At 43.4% G+C, this 16,291-nt stretch overlaps 1 protein-coding gene across 2 annotated transcripts in view; it reads right to left on the reverse strand.

The window, feature by feature from the left end:
- znf710b (zinc finger protein 710b) overlaps window positions 1-15,311 on the reverse strand; it is a 34,525-nt gene extending 19,214 nt beyond the window's left edge. For both annotated transcript variants that reach the window (XM_039795198.1, XM_039795199.1), the window contains exon 1: window positions 15,143-15,311. The gene's annotated coding sequence lies outside the window, so the exon portion shown is untranslated. The remainder of the gene's footprint in view (window positions 1-15,142) is intronic.
- Between the last annotated feature and the right edge of the window lie 980 nt (window positions 15,312-16,291).

The raw sequence follows: 16,291 nt of genomic DNA on the forward strand, positions 1-16,291 counted from the left end.
CAGTAGCCATGGCTGTACAAACTGTTGAGAGCGAAGTAAAGAAAAAGAGGAGGTACTTCTCGAACAAGTGGCGCATTGACAAACGTACAGCGAAAGACCATGCAAAACATTTCAGACCGTCCTGCCAACCTGTATACATTTTGTATCAGCTGCTGCCGTTTTAATCCTGTCGGCTTTCTGCTGCTCAATTCTACCCGCGCGCGAAACAAACAAAACACACACACACACACACACACACACACACACACACACACACACACACACACACACACAGCAGGAAAACCCAGATGTGACTACAGGATGACCTAAATTGAGGACAGCTACACTTGTTATTGTAAGATCAATGATAAGTTTAAGTCCAATAAGTCCTTTATCAAACCGTATGAATGTGTGTCTCAGGCCAGTATAGGAAATTAACTAACAATGTAAAAATCAACAAGCTACTCACACATAAATAAATTTATATTAATAAAATATGTATTAATAATAAGTAATTTAATAAAGCAATTAAAAGTATGCTAGTGCACTTTCTTTTATAAATTTGAATTCCGGAAAAAGTGGCTGGTAAAAAATTTAAGTGGCTGGTAAAATTGGGCATCCACCAGCCACTAAGTTAATTTCCCACCCTGTCAGTGACCCATTAGCCTCTTACTCATTTCTTCAAATTCCCCTGGAATAAAGAAAAACAATTAAGTCTAAAGTATCAGGGCAGAGAGTTGGAAGTGCGCGCTTACTTGTGCCACTCTTTCATACATTGTCTTTTCTGTTTTGGGGGCAAATACATGAAAACAATTCAATGCTGATAGGGTTATATGCCTTGAATTTAAGTTTTGATCTGAAATCCACATTAAACTGCCATCTATGACTATGTCATCAAAACTTACAGCAGGTGTAAACGGCAGAGTTAAGGTAGCCTATTTGCAGCGCCTGAGGCAAGTATACAGTATAATATATTTATGAAGCATTTCCTTTGGGAATAAAGTCCTAAATTCTCAAACACATGGTGTGTATGCTGTTCCTGGTAGCATCTCCTATTTGCTCTCCTTAAATGTGAGTGAAAATCAGCTACAGGCCTTACCTACCATACTTTTTAATGTTTCACCCCTATGTTACAAATTCACTTACAATAATAAAATGTTAAGGTATGAAGCCCTGAAACGAAATCACTTTGAACGGAATTATGAGAAAAGACACAATTTAAAGTGTCAATAAACGTCATCTCTGCTCTGCTGTTAAATGCTGATGTGGGCCTACCATTTTGTTTTAGTGCTTTGTAACTAACAGTTTCTCTCCCATCACTCTTTTCTCATGTTTCCATGGATACAACCCCCCCCCCCCCGTTTCATCACTTCCTTGTTATCTGTTTCTTCTTGCTGTTCTTTCCCCAACCAAGGACCTAAAAAGTACAATAAAGCCTGTAAAAAAGGAAATTTAAACATCAGGATTAATGTTCTGGTATTATATTAAATCCTGGAGGGAAATTCTCTCTTCACTTGTTCTTTACCAGTTGGAGATCAGCTACACAACAGCGCCCCCAGAGACGAAATAGAGATTTAGTGTCTTGCTCAAGGACACTTCAGCAGGGCAGACATTTGCTAAAATGGCGATCTAAAGTTTGGTTTCCCTGCTCACCATTTGGCGTTCTTAACCCTACAGTGGGTTCATACTATAAATACGGAAACTGAATGGTGCAGTCATGTACTCATGACGTCTTTTTCTCCTATTTTTGCTAGAATACACGGGAGGATTGATGTGCTCATCATCAAGTTTATCTGTTTCAGGCTCTCAGGTACAGCCCAGTGATACCTGGCAACAGAACAGAAAGCTCGGGGCCTCAAAATACACAGCAGGCAAGCACCTATTGGGTCTGTATAATAGAAAATGTAACACAAAGGACATACGTTCATAAGTATACATTTAATGGATTACTTTATTTACAGGAGGCTAAAAATCCCATAATGCAACTTCAGAAAATAGGCTTAAATATCTTAACCATTCGATCTGAAATTGATCTGAAATGACACGAACGGCTAACAGCTAACACTTTCATCACTGCATGCAAAGTAGTTAGTCCATTACTAGTTTTGCTCAACCAACTACATTGCTGGGATAAAGCCTGACAATGATGTCCCTCTCCTTTAGCTATCGCTGCTATCGGGGCTTAGCGCCGCCCAGGACGGTTGTGATTGGTTTAAAGAAATATAAACAACCGGAATGTTTTTCTTTCAACTGTCCCAGAATAGATTAGCCTGGTTGACACCAGACCCACTCTCAGTTGTAACTGAGAGTGGGTCTGGGGAATGTTCATTCACAGCTCATTTCCAAAGGGTGCGTCACCAACGGACGCCGCTCAAATGCCTCTGGGCGCAATTCGATAGTTCTTCAACCAATCAGACCAACGATCTGGGTGATGTAGCAGCGGTATCAACGGGTTGCTGCGCTTCAATGTTGAATGTAAACAAAAAGCTGCTTGCCGTCGCTGCGCTATAGTCATCGTGTAAAGCCCGCCTCAACGGTTGTGATTGGTGCCTCGATTTGGAAAAATTTGAAATGGCCTTGAATAGGCTCTTGGCCAGACCGACTTGCAGAGCAAATCTGAAATTTGCCAAAGTTCATCAGGGTTTTCCCAGGCCAAGAATAGATAGGAGGTGTAGCCAGGCCATACTCCAGCGCTGACACAGCACTGTGGAGATAAGTCTGGCAATGCAAGACTAGTCCATTACAGTCCGTTTGCCAAGAGATGACGCTAATCCAGTTTGTGCTGTCCATTGAAATTCACAATCCTCCAGAAATGTATCACTGGACACACTTAAGTAAAGCTGCTAACAATATTCTCATTACACAATTTTAAGTTGATTTCAATGCTATTTTGAAGAAGTGAAAAGCTGGCTGTGTTAAAAGCTGGGCACGAGAGGGGGAAGACACAATATGTTTTTTAAATATGGGGATAAATGCACACATTTTCAGACTGTCAGTCTGTCCAGTAAGAGATAGTGTTACAGTTGGCTGTTCACATTAAAAGTGTTGTGTAACGAATTTAACAAAGAGAGAGAAGTTCAAACCATGGCTTCTTTCTCACTTCCGCCAAGCTGGCCAATCACAGCTGGCCAATCACAGCGTGACGTGAATATAAATGTCGGATTCGGAAAATGACAGAAATGGTCGGAGACAGTCCCCCCCCCAATCTGGTTTCGGAAGCTGTTTGACCATCCGACAAGCAGTTAAGATGAAGCATAGCTTCTTCTGGCAGCTTAAAATGGAAATGTTGCCCTACTCCCACAGAATGTTTGTATAGTGAGATTTAATCTATCTAGCATTAGCCTAGATTCTAAGAAATTCTACACCTCAAAGCATCTTTTGGATTGTGAATTTATTTGCAGTGCATCCTTCATCACATGTAGGCTACAGCTGATTCTCAGCATCTTGCACACATAGCCTACAGCCTACTGAGTGAACTCTGCAGCACTGTCAGAGGATTGTATGCACTGAGGCAAGTTCTGATGACATTAATGGGGTCAATATGTTGGTTTACTTCTTATTTTACCAAAAATGTATAATACATTATGATAAGTGAGGGTTAATGCCTGACGTTGCCTCCGCCAAAGTTCATTAACACCTGACATTGAACAGCATCCTGAGCCTATTTGGTAAGGTTCCCAGGAAATCTCAGCCCAGAGTAGTTTTATTCTCCCCAAAACAAGTTTCCTTTTTATTTTTAAAGAACTATACAAAAACAAAAAAATAAAAACAACTAGGGATGCACCGAAATGAAAATTCTTGGCCGAAACCGAAAACTGAAAAAGAGGAAACCAAGACCGAAAAACCGAAAGAAATTATGCCAATTATTAGTACCATTGCATTTATGGCTATGACTGTGTACTAACTTCACTAAAATCAAGGCATTGCAATTGTATAAATTAATATTAAAGTTTAATTTAAAAAATATCTAGCAGAAATATGGCTACAATCTGATAGTCACATACAGTATATAGTAGCCTAAGAACAGAATAGCTTACCTGTTATTATTATTATTATTATTATTATTTGAGGCACTTTCTTGCAGGATTTAGCTGAACATATAAGACAACGAGGGTGCATGCCCCTCATCTGGTGCAGAGAGAAGAGTCTTTTTTTCTGCGCTCTGATCTCCTCCTGCGCTGGGCGCTGCTCCGTGCGCGCTCCGTCTCCGTCTCCACGCGGGTTCTCCGTATCCATCGCGGCCTGGATCATTTCTCGTGCGCCCTGCTTTATTTCCGCATCCAAGTAATGGTCTTTATAACGCGGATCAAGTACAGTCGCGATGAAGTGCAGAGGATCCGAATAGATCTCAGTGAAACGTGTGCTGACGGACTCTCAGAGCGTACTTTTCATTGTTTTCACTCCGTGGTCCGTCTCAACCTCTTTGCTTAGGAGACGCTTTGCAGGTGGAACGGATCGGGTACTGACACACGTGCAGGTCGCGGTTTCTGTTTGCGTCATCACAACATTTTGGCCGTATTGTTTCGGTGATAAAAGTATTTCGGCCGAAAACCGAAAATGCCCTTTTGGGCCATTTTTGGCCGAAAATTTTCGGTGGCCGAATATTCGGTGCATCCCTACAAACAACAAACATACAAAAGACATTACAACTTTTATCGCATTTTTTTTTTTTGCAAAAGCTCCCGCAAAATCAGACATTTTAGGCCGCAACAATCTAAAAAAAAAAAAAAAAGGCTGCGAAATCCTGGAGGGACTGGATAATACCTTAAAAACAGCCATAAATCTATGTATCCATTACATCTTGACCCATACTGGATATTTGAGAGTTTCAATGTCGGCAGACTTACATATAAATAAACATAAACGCATAACAAAAACAAACAATCTTGATATGGATCCCTTAGATTTGCTTGTGTTTTTGTTATTCCTTATCTTCCACAAAACTTATTCTAGAAGGCCTCATACTCATTTTAATCTGCAAAAGACGTTTAGGCTAACTAGCACCTTCATTGTCCAATTCTCCAGCACAGCTACTTTTCACCCATTCACAACCTCAGTTTAAACCCAATATCAGCAACACAAGGCATCGATCAAACCAACACTGTAAAACGGGTGTATTGTCTCAAACTCCCTCGAGAATAACACCGTCTGTCCACAGAGGTGTAGCTCTGCTGATACATCACAAAATGAGGTAACTAACTAGCCCAGCATCACCCGCCTGAGTATGGCACAGTTTCATGACAAAAGCATCACCGACAGAGAGAGAGACACAGGAACAGTGTCAAAGGACAGAGACGGAATGAGAGGACGGGAAACAGAGACGATAAGAGAAGGAGAAAAAACAGAGAGGTGTCCATGTACGCATACACAGAAGGCATGCACTCAAATACAGACACAGCTAAAATTACAAGAGTGAATGAACTAGGCCACTGCTCTGTACTATGCAGGAAAGTGGTAGATTGCTAAGTGAACAGAGGACTGCAGAGACATAAAGGCTGAAGGCTAACACTGAATGTGGTTAGTTACCCTGAACTGGTATCTTACTAAACAATACCATTTTTGTCAGCTCAGATGATTATGGTCGGATCACGACTCAATACAGAGGCTAATAATCAGGATGCAATCAGATCAAAAGAGAAAAAAAGAGCAAATGAGAAGCAAACGGTTGTCTTTATACATGTGAACGAAATACTCCAATTTTGAACTACAAATGATTTCAGCTATAAAATAATTAACGGATTGTATGATATCACATTCTGTTAAACTGCAGCGAAATAAGTTCAACAGCTAATCTTTTTCACACAGAATTTGGGAGGACTGACTGACAAACTGACTCACCAGACAACTAGTAACAACTTCACACAGTAAAAGCTGGCAAGGACAGCATTTAGTCAGACCAGCAGCGAGACCAAAACTGACAGGCATGACTCGCACCTAATAAGCATTGCATACTTGAGTTGTCTATTAAAAACTTCCTCCTGCATACACCCCATGAAGCAGACTTGAGATTTATAATATATATATAAATAAAATGCACTAAAACAGTCACTTTATAGTGGTATTTTTCAGTTCTTCACTTATTTATCAGCAGCAAAGATATTTTGCCAATTGTCTGGATTCGAACAGGAAATGAGTACAACTTTATTTTAAACCCAAAAATAACAGGACTAAGAGACTACAGCTAGCGCCTCTGATAGGTGAAAGGTTATGGTATCACCAAAGTTATCACAGTTTATTTAAATGGGGGCACCAAAATACATTGCAATCCATCCATTAGTTGTAGAAACATTTCACTCAAGTCAAATGTGAGTGAAATGTCAATGTCATGATTAGGGGTTGTACGGTTCATGAAAAAACACCCGAAGCGCTCGGTTCGCTAGTCTCGGTTCGGAGCATGTGTGTACCGCACGGTTCGTCAGTACACTGTTAAGCTGCACTAACCTCTTACTGCCGTAGTGTCCACTTTATACACCTATTTTAAAACACTTACTGGAAATAACGAGCGGGATGTGCGTGACAAACGCAACCCATGGCAGCTGATTGGACGATCGCGTCACATGGGTCTGGCTGGTCCCTAATTTAGGGATGTAACGGTGTGAAAATTTTTACCTCACAGTTATAGTGACCAAAATTATCACAGTTTTCGGTATTATTGCAGTATTTTTAAAAACGTGTGTTCAATATGTTCAGAAAGCACTGATAGGCCTACACAAGCTGAAATAGTTTCAAACAGTGTTTATATTACAAAAATATAGGCAATAGGGCTGTAAAAACTATTGAAAACTTGCTACTAAAACACTGGCCCGCTGTAGAGTGTCCGGTAAGAACTTGAACTAGAGATGTCTGACTTTGAGATCCAGGAAGATTTATTAACGACTCAAACATGAAGTTAACTATGAAGTTGTATTTGAGGTTACAGTGGATGTGGTTCTGAAATATAAGCAAATGCTAGCAAACACAACCTGAATATCAACACGTGGCTGCATAAGTAATATTAAACAATCTGCACATCTATCAGCTATGCAATAAAAACACAGCAACAGCAATATTATCAAGGTGATAATATAGCGCTCTCCAAATAAATGTCATGTTGTAACACGGGAAAAACTTAATCCACATTGTAGCAGTACACTTATTGAAATATGAATAAACGTAGTTTAAAAGTTTACACAGATAATGAGGCAGTAAAACCCATGACAGTTTAGCAAGCTACAGAATAGTTTTAACTTACGTTGTGGGGTGCACACATGACTTCAACATGTCCGAAAACTGGGAAAGAAATTATGAAAAGCTGTTCTATCCCCTTATCCTGCCTGAGCGCGAGTGATTGGCAGGAGATCAAAGCGATGACTCTCGTCACTGATTCTTCAATCATCTCAGGAGAGAGAGGAAGTGTTACTATGGCCTTTTTTACAAGGCTGATAAATGTCCTGAGCGCTGTCATCTCCTCCTCACGCCATAATTCCAACTTCAAGAACCGCACTGTAGGCTACGCAGTGCGCCCGCACGGCAACTTCAGGAGACTCGGATGAAGCTGGGAACAAGCGGTTTCCACACCATAATTATATTTTAAATGAAAACGGTAATTGTTATCATCAACATTTTTACCGTGGTTTACCGTTACACCGGTAATCGCTACTTTTTTTTTTTTTAACCGACGTGAGAGGACGCTGGCGCTGGTTATTCGCCGCTTCTCCGTCTGCTATTCATCTGCTATTCGTCTGCTATTCTCTTGTGTTTGTGTTCGCTGTACCCCTACCTCTGGACAGCCTCTGTACCTCTGGACAGTCTCTCTGCTGGTTCCCCGGGACGCCCGCGGCGCCTTCGACCGGACTCTTGCTCGCGTCGGTTAGCCGCTAGCTAGCTGCCCCCGTTCACCAAACGCGGGCGGCAAATCCTAGCTGCTTCGGCGGCTAACCCGATTGCTGACCTCCTCCTCATAGGCAACCTCCACCAGATGCGAGCGACCAAGACTAGACATTCCTCTCCTTCGGTCATGCTGTGGATAGTTTTGGCAATTACCTCATTCATCCATCTCCACCTCCACCTCTGTGCTCCTAGCCCACGGCTAACCACTATCCGGAGCTCTCCGTCCCTCCGCTCCGCATCATGATCAAATATTCAACTCTGCAACTGGTCCAATTCGTCAACTACTCCATTCCATCCTGCATCCCAGTCATCAAACAGCTCGGACTTCATTCGGCGGCCGTTACATCCACAGAAGCTCTCGCCGCCAAGTTTGTTTTCTTCCACCACGGACAATCCATTCCATCCATCTGGTCACCTGCACGCTCTGTTGCACCTGTCCCACGTCATCTGAATGCTTCACCCACTGGTTCACATAGGGCTGAACGCATCATCAGGCTACACAGAAAACCGGACCGGACTACAGTGCTTTCCCCACTTCACATACACTCAATCATACTCTCCAATCATTTGCTAATCGGCTCACTGTCCCCCTCAACTGCAATACCCCCCAACGACCCCACACGCACTGCTAACCGGGACAACCTCAGATCTCTCCGCCGCCTGCCCCCATCCCACCACCCTCTCACCATGCCAACTTTGCCCTCCTCAACACCCGATCGCTCAACAATAAAGCCCCTGCCCTCCATGAACTAATCCCCGACAACACTCTTGACTTCCTTCTGCTCACCGAAACCTGGCAACAACCCAACGACTTCTTCTCCCTCAACCAAGCATCCCCCCCTGGCTACAACTACATCTGCAAACCCCGCCCCTCCCACCGTGGAGGTGGCCTCGCGGTCATTTTCAATCAGAACTTCCGGATCACAGAACTCACCCTCCCCTCAGTATCATCGTTTGAATATCTCGCCTTCAAAACTCTTTCCTCCATGACAGTCATCCTCATTTACCGGCCACCTAAACCAAATCCCTCCTTCCTCTCTGATTTTACTGAACTCCTCACACTAGCCTCATCTCTCTCTCCCGTCTGCTGCTACTCGGTGACTTAAACATCCACATGGACTCCCCAACATGCAAGCTCTCATCAGAATTCAAAATTTTACTGGATAACTTCTCTCACACCCAACATGTACACTTTCCCCACCCATGAAAAGGTCACATCCCTCGACCTGGTCTGCTCCACCAACCAACCAGTGCTCGACCTCCATCCATGCCTCTTTCCCCTCTCTGATCACAAACTGATACGGTTCACCATCCCTTCTCCAACCCCACGCCCCGCCTCCTCAGAGAAATCACCTTCCGCAACCTCAAATCTATCAATCCCCACCATCTCTCTGACCTGCTCTCCACCACTCTCCACCTGGACTCAACCCTCACCTCACCCGATGACCTCACAGACCACCTCAACTCCACCTTGTCTACCTCCCTCAACACCCTGGCCCCCCTCAAAACAAAACTCGTCACTTTTAACACCTCTTCACCCTGGTACACACCTGCACTCCGGAAAATGAAACAAACTGGCCGCCAACTTGAACGTCTGACAAAGAAATCATCCCTCACAGTCCATCATGAAGCCTATAAATCCCATCTCGCCAGCCTACAAAGATGCCCTCATTGCTGCCAAATCTGCCTACCTCTCCACCATCCTCACCGACCCCTGCCAAAACCCCAGAACCCTCTTCTCCACATTGAACAACCTCATCAAGCCTCGGACCAACAGCCTCCTTACCTCTACTCCGGATCTCTGCAACTCATTCCTCCACTTTTTCACTGACAAAATCAATCTCATTTACAAATCCCTATCCCCTGTATCTGACCTTCCAGGATCTACTCCAGCACCTACCTTGGACCCTCCTCTCTCCATCCCTCCAGACCTCCCGACCCCTCCTCCACACTTCCTCCTCTCCCAGTTTAACCCAGTCACTCCTCCTGAAATCTCCAAACTCATCAGCTCTTCCAAACCCACTACCTGCTCCCTTGACCCCTCCCTACTCCACTTCTGAAGTCCTGCCTCCCGGTCCTATGCCCCTACCTCACTAACCTCTTCAACTCCTCACTGTGCCTTGGAACTGTCCCCTCTGCTTTCAAAACTGCCGCTGTCACCCCAATCCTTAAAAACCTGGTCTGGATCCCTCCTCTCTCAACAACTACCGCCCAATATCCAACCTCCCCTTTCTGTCTAAAACCCTGGGACGCATAGTCGCCTCACAACTACAAACCCATCTTCTTGCCAATAACCTAATTCGAACCTCTCCAATCTGGTTTTCGCCCCCTACACAGCACAGAAACCGCTCTCCTCAAAGTCCTCAACGACCTCCTCACCTTTGCTGACACCGGTTCCCTCAACATCCTCATCCTCCTCGACCTGGGTGCAGCCTTTCGATACTGTGAGCCATAACATCCTGCTCACCAGACTCAAAAGACTGTACCGTCGACCGGTACTGCACTCAGCTGGCTCCACTCCTACCTTTCCAACAGATCCCATTTCATCTCTCTCCACAACCACACCTCTGCCACAGCCACAGTCACTCAAGGTGTTCCCCAAGGCTCCGTGCTTGGCCCCCTCCTCTTCATCATCTACATCCTCCCTCTTGGTCAGATACTCCGCCACTTCAACCTGGACTTCCACTGCTGATGCGGCGACACCCAGATCTACCTCAGCACCAAATCCCCCACAATCCTCACCTCTCCCACATCAACTCCTGTCTGTCAGCTATTAAAACCTGGATGCAACACAACTTCCTCAAACTCAACAGCGACAAAACAGAATTCCTTCTGACCGGCTCCAAATCCACACTCAGCAAAACCAATAACCCCACTCTCACCATCGACGGCACCATTGTCTCCCCATCTCCCCAGGCCCGCAACCTTGGCGTTATCTTTGATTCCACCCTCTCCCTTGAGCCTCACATCCGTCAAGTTTCCAAACCTCCTTCTTTCACCTCCGCAACATCGCCAAAATCAGACCCTCTCTCACACCCCCGCTGCTGAAAGACTCATTCACGCCTTCTCATCTCCTCCCCGACTGGACTACTGCAACTCACTTCTCCTCGGCATCAGCTCTACCAACATCAATCGACTCCAACTGGTCCAGAACTCAGCCGCCCGCCTCATTACCTGCTCCAAATCCTGGCACCACATCACTCCAGTCCTAAAACAACTCCACTGGCTTCCCATTTCCCACCGGATCACCTACAAAATCCTGGTCCTCACCTATAAAGCCCTCCACCATCTGGCCCCCTCATACCTCACTGACCTCCTCTCCCTTTACCAACCCTCACGGTCCCTCAGATCCACCTCAGCCGGTCTCCTCTCCATCCAAAAGTCCAACCTGCGCTTGTTTTCGGGACAGAGCCTTCTCCAGAGCAGCTCCCAGGCTCTGGAACTCCCTCCCCAAGAGATCCGCGCCCTCTGAGTCCCTCACCATCTTCCAGTCCCGCCTCAAGACCCATCTCTTCACCTCAGCCTACCCATAGTCCACCTGCCCCCCTCCCTTTTTCATCTGTATCTTGTTTTGTTCTACTTGTTTTGTTTGCTCGTTTTGTTTTGTTATGTTTTTATAATCTACCCTGCCCTGTAAAGCGACTTTGAGTCCATGAAAAGCGCTATATAAATTCAATTTATTATTATTATTATTATCCCTAGATGGTGCTTGAGGAAAAGTGATCAAAGTCAGTAGGATTCATCCTCTGAGGACAATGAATGTCTGCACGATGCCATTTCATCCCATAGATCGTTGAGATGTTTCACAGAATTAGTGAAAACTTTCGCCAAAGTTATTAGGATTCATCCTCTGAGGACCATGAATGTCAAATATTATTGCAATCCATCCAACAGTTGTTGAGACTAGGGATGTTACTAATTTAAATCATTTAAACCATGAACCAACAATTATAATTTTGATTGATTAACACCGTCACTATCACAATTAGGGATCGACCAATACTGTTTTTTTCAGGGCTGATACCAATTGTCTTGATTATTATTAGTTAATGAACAGATATCCGATATTTGGAACTGATATGCATATACAGTGAAAATGTTTATCTTTAAGTAAAAATTAAAATTTTGGAACGTTACACACTCCAACACAAAACTTTGTTTAGATGCTTTAAGCAACTATTTAATAAATCAGAAACTTTCAACATAATACCCAGTAAAAGATAGTCACATAGTGTTGTGGGCGGGACATTAAGTCAGACTCCGTGGTGAGTGAAACCGAAGATGAGGGACAGAGCTGAGGCAAAAGTAGCGCACTTTTTAATTAATTAACTTTATTATTTTTTATATTATTATTAATATTATTAATTATTATTGTCAAATCATCAAACGTGACAGATGAGTCTAGATTAAATCCAGATCATATTTTGCCCATTGTCTCTAAACACCAACACTTCTATTTCTCACAAGTGATAATAACAGTTACCAAGACTGTTTTTGCTTTAAAATTACAATCATAATAATTCACATGGTGACATATCATGTGCTGAAAGTTATGTTATTAGTGAAACATTCAAACATGCCAACCCTTCAAGTCATTTATGAACAATTCAATGTTGCAAGCCTAGGCCTAATTTTTTCTAGTATTGTGGCGTTCAAATAGGCCTACACATTACTCATACAAACAAAGTGGCACGTCACTCTGGAGGTCGTTCAGCATGGCTGTAACCAACAGGCCCTACACATTAGGCCTTTGTGCTTCCAGAAACATCAGCCTATTTTTTTTTTTTTTTTTTTAAACCCTGCCTGCAGCACAGTCAAGCGCTGCAATGTGCTGACACCATCATCAGCTATTCTAAACCTTTTGCCACAGCTATATTCCCACACCATGAAAAAGAAAGGAGGGAGAGGGAAAAAATAGAACAGCTAATTTTCATTTATCTTCATTTACAAGAGGTGTGTCTAATTGTTAGTGTTTGTTAAGATGACTGGTTCAGTTTTATGCATATTGTGGATGTCCTGATGTGCTTTTCTATTTGGCTCTGCTGGTCCTATCTACAACACAGCCATCCCTGCTGCTGATGATCCACAGACGACCGGCTTAAGATCTCCTGGGTAGCATACAGATTGTGTAGTGGCAGCAGCAGTGTAATAACACATTATCGATTTAAACTTGGGGAAATTCATTCATCACTGTACAACTCAAGCTGGCCCCAAAAAAAAAATGGAACTGTTAAACTTGGAGAAATACATTGGGCAGACAAAGTACAAGCCGGAATTGTTGAGAACTTAGCAGTGCTTTTTGTTAAGGTTGACAATTTCTCGGTAGACTATTATTAAATGAAGTTATCGGATCATCATACATAATGTCAAATGTGCAAAGGTGCCAATATTTTCAATCGCAAGCAGAGAAGATTAGACACACCATTAACACAAGGTTAACACAGAAGACAACACATATAGCAGCCAGCTGATAAGACAGCAAGTTTGCAAAGTAATATGAGGCGAGATCCCATCAAGCAAAAACAGACTGGAGAGGTTAACATCAAACAGTGCAAGTCAAAGAGGCTCAAAACGGCATTCAGGGAGGCAGAGCACTCCAATCAACGATGTAGCTAACACTTCACGTAAGATTTCACTGGAGCTGCTTGACAGTTCAAGGAAAAAAGCACAGCGAGAGCCAATAAATGCACTCTTTAGAAGACAGAGGTAGAGGTGAACTCTACAGTGAGAAAATACCAGGCCAGCAGCACTTGACCAACACTCATAAGGCATGAAAGGATGGCCTAAAATGACGGGGGATGCTCAGTCTAAGAGCTGCAATGAAATAGGATCTCCTGACAAAAGGCTACTGAAACACTAGAGAAGGGTGAGTTGGACAGAGATGGTTGACGCCCTGCACTCCCTTGGGCACGGAGTTGAAAATCAGTTTAGTCAATGTGTCATTTCAGGACGCACATCTGCTCAAACTGACAGCAGAAATGGGTCACTTTCAAACAGTGAGAAAAGTAAGATGCGCATGGGGGGTGATACCTTGGTCGTACAATGCTGAGTCATTTGAATATTTCCATTTAAATGACCGTCAATCAGATGACCCACAGACCACAAGGGGAGGATGTCTTTTTAATTACTGCCAGCCACTGATGTGCAATGACACTGAACTGCACCGGAGCCCATCTATAGGCCCCAGGCTGCCAACTGGTATGCACAGTATGCAGTTGCCTTGCTGCATGCAATGCACCATCCACATTACATGATTAGACACTGCATGGCAGGTATGCAAGGGGTCAGCAGTGTTATTACTCGTTCTGGCGTTGCACATAAATACTTACAATGGCACTCAAGCAATCCAAAATGAGAGTAGCCTATATAGAGCCAGACAGCCACAGGACCTTCACATCCTTTTGACAGTCAGCCTGAGATGCAGTGCTCTCATTAGTGCAGTGGAGGATACCTGTGGCCTACCAATGATCTCCAACAGCCAGTGAGGAGTCAGCCAACTGGTGGTGGCCTGTCTCCCCCTCAGGAGCAAGCAGCCCGGGCTACAGGTTATCTGCTGCAGTGCATCTTACCGGTGCTTTGAGGTGTCAAAAATATCCCCTCTGCACTGGGTTGTGACCAAAATGTGGTGTCGACTGCACGCTATAGCCTACACCAAAGCTGCACGGGGCGAGCTTTATATAACATTGGGACTGTGGACACTTTTGCCTGCTCAAATTATACCATTATTCCCCCCCGAAACTCGCGCTGTATCTTTAAAAGAAAAAGGCCCGACAACTTAGCAGCAAAAACTTTGTTCAAGACAGGCCTACGCAAGACATCTCGGCCTCCCGTGTCCTGGCATGAAGATGTGTGTTATGCTGTATGTGCAGGGTATGGAATAGTGATGGGCAGACCCGGGCTAATGTGGCCTGGTGTAGCCCCTACTCCTTTATGCGTCTCTTTCCCCATTCTCTCCATCCCCCCTCTCGACGCCATCTGTTTGTGGCATGAGAGAATGTGGAAGTAAAAAAAAAAAAGAAAAGACGACATTTTGCCTGTAGTTGCTGACCTACATCGACCATTTGTTTCAGTTTAGCGTGAAAACCGCACCGAAAGACACCCGTTTGAAATGCACAGGCAGTAAAATCGCCAGACACAACGCGCATACATTTTCTCGCCTGGTCAGGAGGAATTTAATAAGTTACGGTTGAAACACTCCTCCGCCTCGCCGGGGCCGGACAAGTCAACGCTCCAGCGGCACACACATTTCCTCGTTTATCGTCAAAAGGAAGAGAAACATAAAATTATAACTCACCTGATTCCAAAATCGGTTTATGGTGGCGGCGTGATTGTGGTTAATTTCAATATGGGAAAAACAGTTACAACGGTGGGTCCCCGTTGTGTGTAGCAGGAAGGAGGGAAGGGAAGGCGAGAGGGGCTGACGTGAATGAATAAACAACTGAGCTCCTCCTCAACGCCACAAGTAAAGGCGGAATGTGGCTGACTTAGTGGAATTCACCACCAGCCATTAAACATCCTCTTTATGTAGTCGTTGTCAATGAATACTGATGTTTTAAACAAGCTTTACAACCTTTGATACCGACTATTAGCCTACCCATGCCACAACATATTGCTAATAAAAAAAAAAGCCTACTTATTAAATAATCCATACGACAATTCTATTAGTATAATGTTATTGTAATATTAAGTAACAATAACCTTGGAGTCATTTTTGCTGTAAAACACATTTTTTTATGACCTTAACAAAATCCACCAGGTGGCGCTATGTCTGCACCCTGACCTACAACAGGACTGACACTGTAAAAATATTTTGCTCTGAATGATAATAATTTGTCAGATATGGTTCTTCAAGGCTTATCTTATAGTATCTTATTCAACAAAAGAAGTTTGATAAACTACTTACACTTCAATGCTTACTCTCATTGAAAAAGCCAGAATCTATGAATTCTACGTGGACTGAGGGCTTCAAGTTTCCACATTACATTTGTGTAATTGCATATTGGACAATGATTGGCTTCCAAACCAGTTGTGATGTCACAAAATCAGAACAGAGCATATTTTGTGGGTTTTTTCACAGAGACGATTGCACATTTGTTTTGTGAATGTTTTTATGTCAGATTGTTCTGATTGATGTGGAGGATGTATTTCATGTATTGTGTGGCTCTAGGATAAAATTACAAAGTAGAGAAAGTATTAGGACATTATTTGGATGAATGCCATGTTTTCATTTTAAATCTTTTAATTTTATTTGGAAAATGATATATCCATAAATGTAAATGTTCTGAAAGAAAACCGAACAGTCACCAATTTAAAAATGACATGAAATTATATTTTGAAACGTTAAAAGGACTGACAAAGAAGAAAGCCATCTGTACTCTGAACATTTACAATGCCTTACAACCTCTTTAATGTAAATTTCATGCGCCCCTCTTTCATGTAGCCT

This window comes from Perca fluviatilis, chromosome 3, assembly GCF_010015445.1.
Source record: "Perca fluviatilis chromosome 3, GENO_Pfluv_1.0, whole genome shotgun sequence".
Lineage (NCBI taxonomy): Eukaryota > Metazoa > Chordata > Actinopteri > Perciformes > Percidae > Perca > Perca fluviatilis.